Source organism: Microtus oregoni, unplaced genomic scaffold (genome assembly GCF_018167655.1).
Source record: "Microtus oregoni isolate MIOR12 unplaced genomic scaffold, Mior012 000023F_ref0000262, whole genome shotgun sequence".
NCBI lineage: Eukaryota > Metazoa > Chordata > Mammalia > Rodentia > Cricetidae > Microtus > Microtus oregoni.
Genome location: NW_024543082.1, coordinates 1,240,087 through 1,246,835, shown reverse-complemented (window position 1 = coordinate 1,246,835; position 6,749 = coordinate 1,240,087).

Here is a 6,749-nt window from a genome sequence, read left to right as displayed (position 1 = left end):
TGCTGAGAAGGCCAGCGACTGTGAACAAAACCATTTACTTTTTTTAATTTAATTTTTATTTTTTTGGTTTTTTGAGACAGGGTTTCTCTGTGGTTTTGGAGCCTGTCCTGGAATAGCTCTTGTAGACCAGGCTGGTCTCGAACTCACAGAGATCCGCCTGCCTCTGCTGGGATTAAAGGCGTGTGCCACCACCGCCCGGCAAAACCATTTACTTTAAAGAAACTATTTTCTTATTTTGAATTACGTGTCTATGCGTAGGTCTTTGTGCAGGGCTGGGTACATGAGCACAGACGCTCTCAGAGGCATCAGATCGAGTTCCAAGGGGGTCGCCAGCAGCCTGGCAGGAAAGCTGGGATTCAAATTCAGGTCCTCTGTAAGAGCAGACAGTGCTCTTAACCACTCAGCCATCTCTCCAGCCCGGCTGTGGCATTCTCTGCAGTATTTTTTTGCATGAGACTGAAGCCAGATTTATGTTATGGCCCTTGGGTTACAAGAAATTACCTGTGCAATTTTTCTCTCTTTTTTTTTGTCTTTTTTTAAAAACAGAGTCTCACTCTGTAGGCCAGGCTGGCCTTGAACTCCCAGCTATCCTCCTGTCTCAGCCTCCTGAGAGCTAGGATTACAGATATGGGCCGCCACACTGAGTTTATCCACAGTGCTCTGGCTCTGCTCACGACAGAACCTTGAACGTGAAGGGTGAAGGATATCTCATTGTATTTCCCTGGTGCTGTGACCGGGGCCTAGATACTGAAGGCATTTGCTGCCTCGAAGTCTAACAACCTGGGTTTGATTCCCAGGACCCACATGCTAGGAGAGAACCTGCTCCCACAAATTGTCCTTTGACCTTCACGTGTGCACGGTGGCCTGTGCACTCAAAACTAATAAATGTAACCACGATAAAACATAAAAATACTTGGGCTCATTTCAGCTCAGAGTTCGGGGTTACTGTCTGTCATTGGAAGGGGAGTCACAGAGGCAGAAACTTGAGACAGCTGCTCACATGCATCTTCAGTAAACAGCAAGGAGCAGGGGATGAATGCAGGCTGTGTTAGCCGCCCACTTCACTAGACAGTTCAGGATGCTCTGCCTGGGAAAATGGTACCAGTCATAGTGGGCAGGTCTTCCGTATCCACTGACTTATTAATGCCTTGTAGACATTCTTAGAGGCTCCTCTTTTAGGTGATTCTAGACTGTCTCAAGTTGGCATTTGACACTTTTCAGTGTGAACGATTAAGTTTTATAACTTTTTGTTTGTTTGTTTTTGAGACAGGGTTTCTCTGTAGTTTTGGAGCCTGTCCTGAAACTAGCTCTGTAGACCAGGCTGGCCTTGAACTCGCAGAGATCCGCCTGCCTCTGCCTCCCGAGTGCTGGGATTAACGGCGTGTGCCACCACTGCCCAGTTTTATAATTAATGTTAACAACTGTAATTAATAACCGCTGCCGGGGAAAGGGATGAGACCGGCTGTGGACCGGGACAAGGCTGCTCCCCAGGGCTCTGCTGAGTAGCTGTAGTGCTCGGTGAAGGTTACAGCCTGACCAGGGTCTAGAGCCTCGGTGGGGGGCATCTTTTTGTGTGCACGCACGTGCTTGCAGGCTAGGGAACAACTTGTGGGAGTTGGTCCTCCCCTTCTACCATGTAGATTCCAGGGATGGACGTTTCTGCTGCTGTGCCCCTCGGGGAACTGCAGTATTTTACTTAAACCATTACATTGGTGCTTGTGACCCGGCCAGGCTCTCCATGTTACCTCCTGCTCAGGGTCGGGCCAGCTGAAGACACCAGCTTGGGAACCAGGCTTCTTTACAACAGCTCTGCATTCTATCTGCCTAAATGCCAAGCTCTACGTACACCAGTGGCTTCGGTGGGAAGTTTTCCCCTTCCAGCTGCCAAACACAGCCTTCATGGCTACGGTTGAGCCCTTCACTGCTTTCTGAAAGACCTGGATAAATCCAGACCTCCCCAGCAGGAAGAAAATAGCCAAAAATCCAAGCAGGAAGAGAAGAATCAAAAATCTAGGATTAGCCGGTTAGTGACTGTGTTTCAGGAACTAGCTGAAGATAAAGTTAGGTTGTAATCTTGAGAATAATCTTGAGAAACAGGGAGTTTCCCCCTTGTGACTGTCATTGTAATGTGTTTTAAGAACTAGCTGATTCTGATCTTAGGAGTGGTCCTGAGAGGCAGGGGGTTGCCCCCCTCCTAATCTTCACTGGTATTTTCGGAATTTTCTGTGACACACTCCCTGCCAATTCCCTGCCAATTCCGGATCACTGGACTGTGGTTTCTTCCATTAAAAATCGGTTCTCCCAGTCACTCGGGGTCGAACTCTTCCCCTGTGTGGGTCATCAGCCTCGGCCCCAGTGCACTGGTTCCCGTCTCATCTCATCAATTAAAGCCTCGTGTGATTGCAGCAAGGACGGTCTCTCGTGAGTTACTGGGGGGTGGGGGTCGTGTTATCCCGAGACTTGAGTGAGAGTCTCCCCTGCACCGGGGGTCTTTCACTTTCCGTGGCTAAAACTGTGACCGGACAACCCAGGGTTGGTCCTCCCGTGCTAGCCCTGCGCACGCTGTGTGGTGCATTCAATTTGGGGGCTCCGCCATGGAGAGACCACGCAGAGTGGCATCTAGCTTCTCTGGCTTCTGAGTCGCCAGGACTGTAGAGAGAAGATGCTCTTCTACAGGCTCTGCAGATTTGCCGCCATTTCACACCCCACTCTTCTATGGGCCCTGTGGTGTTTTTCACAGGCTTTCACGTTTTCAGCTATGGTATAAACCCTCAAACAATGCCCTGCCAGTGTCCCACTGGCTTTGCTTTTCCTCAAACTGTCTCAGTCACTGCTTGGATCCACAAGGCAGCTGTTGTCAGTTCCAGCCTTTGCTCCCCACTGCGGTTTGTGGCATGGCGGCTCGGCAACAAGGTAGATCATGCCTCTATGTCTCTCTTCCATACAACACGTGATTGCTGTATTTTGACTGAGGTCAGGTGACTTCACAGCCATCTTAACTGAGAGCCAGGTCAGGTGACCAAGTTCCACCATCTTTACTGGGGTATTTCCTGCCTAGTTCCCTGGTGTTAACTCTAGTACATAGGTGACCTTACCACCATTTTGACTGAGGTCAGGTGACCTTACAGCCATCTTAACTAAGGTTAGATGACTTCACTGCCATCTTAACTGAGAGCCAGGTCAGGTGACCATGTCTTGCCATCTTTACTGAAGTATACCTTGCCTGGTTCCCTGGTTTACTTATGTTTTCCTCTTGCTGACTCTGTAACATGTATGTTTTACGCAGTGGCATGCCTTTGATAGGGCCCACCAAGAGCATCCACTCTTCTCAATTCCTGTTTACTCTGTGTGTGTGTGTGTGCATACATATAACTTAAATGCACCTATGTTTACTGCTAAATGTTATGATTGTCTGTTCATTGCATCTCATTCCAGTCTCATGTGTTAAACTGGTATGTACTTTATATTTAGTCCAACCCTGCTTTAAAATATATTAAGCTGTTCTCTACTATTGTCAGTTCTGCCATTAACTTTCTATCGCAAGCAATTTTTTCTTCTTTCTGTCTTTCAACGAGTATAAATCTTACCTGTTAAGTTGAAAACCAGTACAGTTAAGCTTGGATCCAGCTCTCCAGGCAGATTCTATAATGTAGTTATACCCAATAAATAGCCCTCAACTATTCAAATATCTGGGGAATATGGCATTTAAATATTTAATGATTAAAAAACTTTCCATAACAAAAAAGATACAGGTTGGCTCCTAGCAACAGCACTCTATTTCCTCCAAAGAAGACAGAAGACAAATGGGCACAGAACAATATCCATCCACACTTTGCTTCAACTGCCAAGCACTGACCACTGGGAAAAACTGCCTTTCATCTAAACTGAAGATCTCCAGACAGTGGACAAAATAGCTTGAACTGACAGCCTAGCTGCTCAGGTCAAGGTAGGTTTGTCTTTCTACAGATTTCTTAGCCCACAGAATCTTCTGGAGCCTGGCAGGCCCTGCGCTAAACGGCAAAAGGCAAATACGACCTTCAGCAACCATGGAGGACCCTGAGGAGTAGCTCTAGGTGCCAACCAAGCAAGTTCTCTAGCATTTTTTAAATCAATAACTCAAGTAAAATTTTATCTCCGATGCAGTTTGACAGTTGAGAGGTTTTGTTTAAAAGGACAACCTCACCAAACAAATTCCAACAAGTACAAGTTATCAAATCTCTTTCACGCTGCCTTCCATAGTCTTAAAAATACTTTCCATTGTGCAAAAACATCTGTCACAGTCATTCTGATGACTCATGTTTTCACAAATCCAAAGAATTCTTGTGAGTTTTAGGGAGCAGAATTGAAGGATCCACCTTAAACAAGTCAGACAGACTCCTCTCAATTCCCTAGTCCTAAATATTTTCTCCCTAAACTTAACTTCGTCCTCTGTTCTGCCAGTACCTTAAACAGGTGTAAGAGATACCAGACATTTCCATACCACAAACACCAGACAGGAGCAAAGAGACCGGCTAACCCAGGATGTGATCAGTACCCAGCTTCCTCAGGTTCTGCCCCCCCCCCCCACCAGGTGACTCCCACAAATAAACGGGAAGCAGTCTTGAGAATCCGCCACCCCAATTCCTTTAACCTGTGGTGCCTAACCTCCTGCCCTTTCATTATAAAAAAAGAGATGGGAATGTAATGGTTTGTTTTGTCCCTTTAAGAGACAAGCCCCACACACTCCCCCTCCACAGTTGAGGCAGGCAGAGCTTCCTTTCTTCTTGCAGCCTGAGCCCTTTCTTTTCTGTCTCTTCTAAAGAGGTAGCTGCTCCCATGGCTCCTCTTCTCTCCTCTCTGTTTTCTCCTCTTTCTCTCTGTGGCTCTCTGCTCTTTCCCCTTTTCCTCTTTCCCTTCCATAGCCCACTAAATAAATACCCATTTTCTCTGCATGGTGTGTGTCTCTGTCTCTCACCTGCTGCGCATCTCCCTGCCTGGGACCCAGCTGCCTTCATGGCCTGCTGTGGTCTCATGTCCACTGCTACTACGCGGCTCCCTGCCTTGGATCTGCTGCCCCTCGTGGCCCACGGGCCACTTGGGGAACAGTGCCATTTTATTTTTACTGTTACACTATCAGGTTTGGCAGCTGTTGTCACAGAGAAGCACAAAGAGAACGAGCAATGTTTATTATACAGGAATGTCTCCTCAATGGACATCAAAATCAAAGACCTGCATTCCATCCAGAAAGTGAGTGGATTTTGTTAATGACCTTTTGCCATCTGTGGAGGTAGACCACCTTGTGCTACAGAGGCAGACCTGAAATCCCCCAGAATGATGACCCCAGACTCTTCCCTCCCTGGACTGTCACTCATCCTTAGGGGAGGCATCACAAGTACTCTATGGCCTGCTGACCTCTATGCTATGGTCAGAGACCACACCAGATTCTAGGCCTTTTAGCTACAGAACCCACCCTCACGGTCACATGTACTTTGTAAAGGAGTTTCTGTGTAGTCACGTCTTAAGCTTATTGTGCACCTGGAATTGGGCTGACTGTTGCCTGGAGACCTTTCCCAGATTGTACTGTGTTTAAATATGCAGACAGTGAACCGCCTGGCATTAGACTCCCGAAGTGTGATCCAGGTTGATGAAGTCAGTCTGCACCGGGTTTCAATTTTTTTTCCCCAAGAGACAGGTTTTTCCACGTAGCTCTGGCTGTCCTGGATCTCATTTTGTAGACCAGGTTGGCCTTGAACTCAGAGATCTACCTGCCTCTGCTTCCCAAGTGCTGGGATTAAAGCTGTGCACCACTGCCCAACTGGGTTTTCATTCTCCAAGCAATTGGCTTCTCTGTACAATCCCTTCAGAGACTGCTCTCAGGCCACCAGTGCCTTTACCCATCAACTCCTCTCACCAGCCCAAGGATAGTGACATCTTTATCTACCACCATTCCTAACATGTCTGGGAACATATATGGACCATAGCAACATAGGGTAAAACATAACGTTCAAAACACAAGGACAGCACCACTTACTAAAAACAAAGGGGAACAAGCTGTCACCACCCAGCTAGAGCACAGGTATTCTGTGGAAGGAGAAAGGGTGTTAGGAAACTCCAGGGGAGCTCATTGAGACACTGCAGACGGGCTCTCCAGGAAAGGTCACCTGGGAAAGAAGGGATGGATGGCACTGGAGCTCGTCCGTGATGCTACCTTCAGAGGCCAGTGAGATGTAGGTTACAGTGCTATGCGTATGCCTGAAGGAGGCTGTAGGGCCCGTGTCCTCAGCCCTTTTCTTACTCTGGCCATGGGTGGTTGACTAAGACATACCCTTCCGTCCTGCCGCTGCGCCCGACTTCTAACTGCTCCATCTGATGGTGGAGGGAACCTGCACACTTGTAAGCACTGACCACATTTCTGTCATTCACCTCGTGTGTCTATTACAGGCACAGGCAGTTAACACAGTTGGGAGGGGTCAGGGAGGGTCAAACCCATGAAGAAGTCACTGGGGCTGCGGCTGGCTCGGTGGCTAAAGCGGCTGCTATGCAACCCCAATGACACGAGTGTGATTCCTGAGACCCATGTAAGAAGGAAGAAAGAATAAAGACCAGTGCTGGCCTGACGTCCACGCATGCACTGCGCACACTCCTGTCTGCACGTCATATCCATTCATATAGACTATAAACTGCGCACACTCCTGCCTGCACATCATATCCATTCATATAGACTATAAACTGCACACACTCCTGTCTGCACATCATATCCATTCATATAG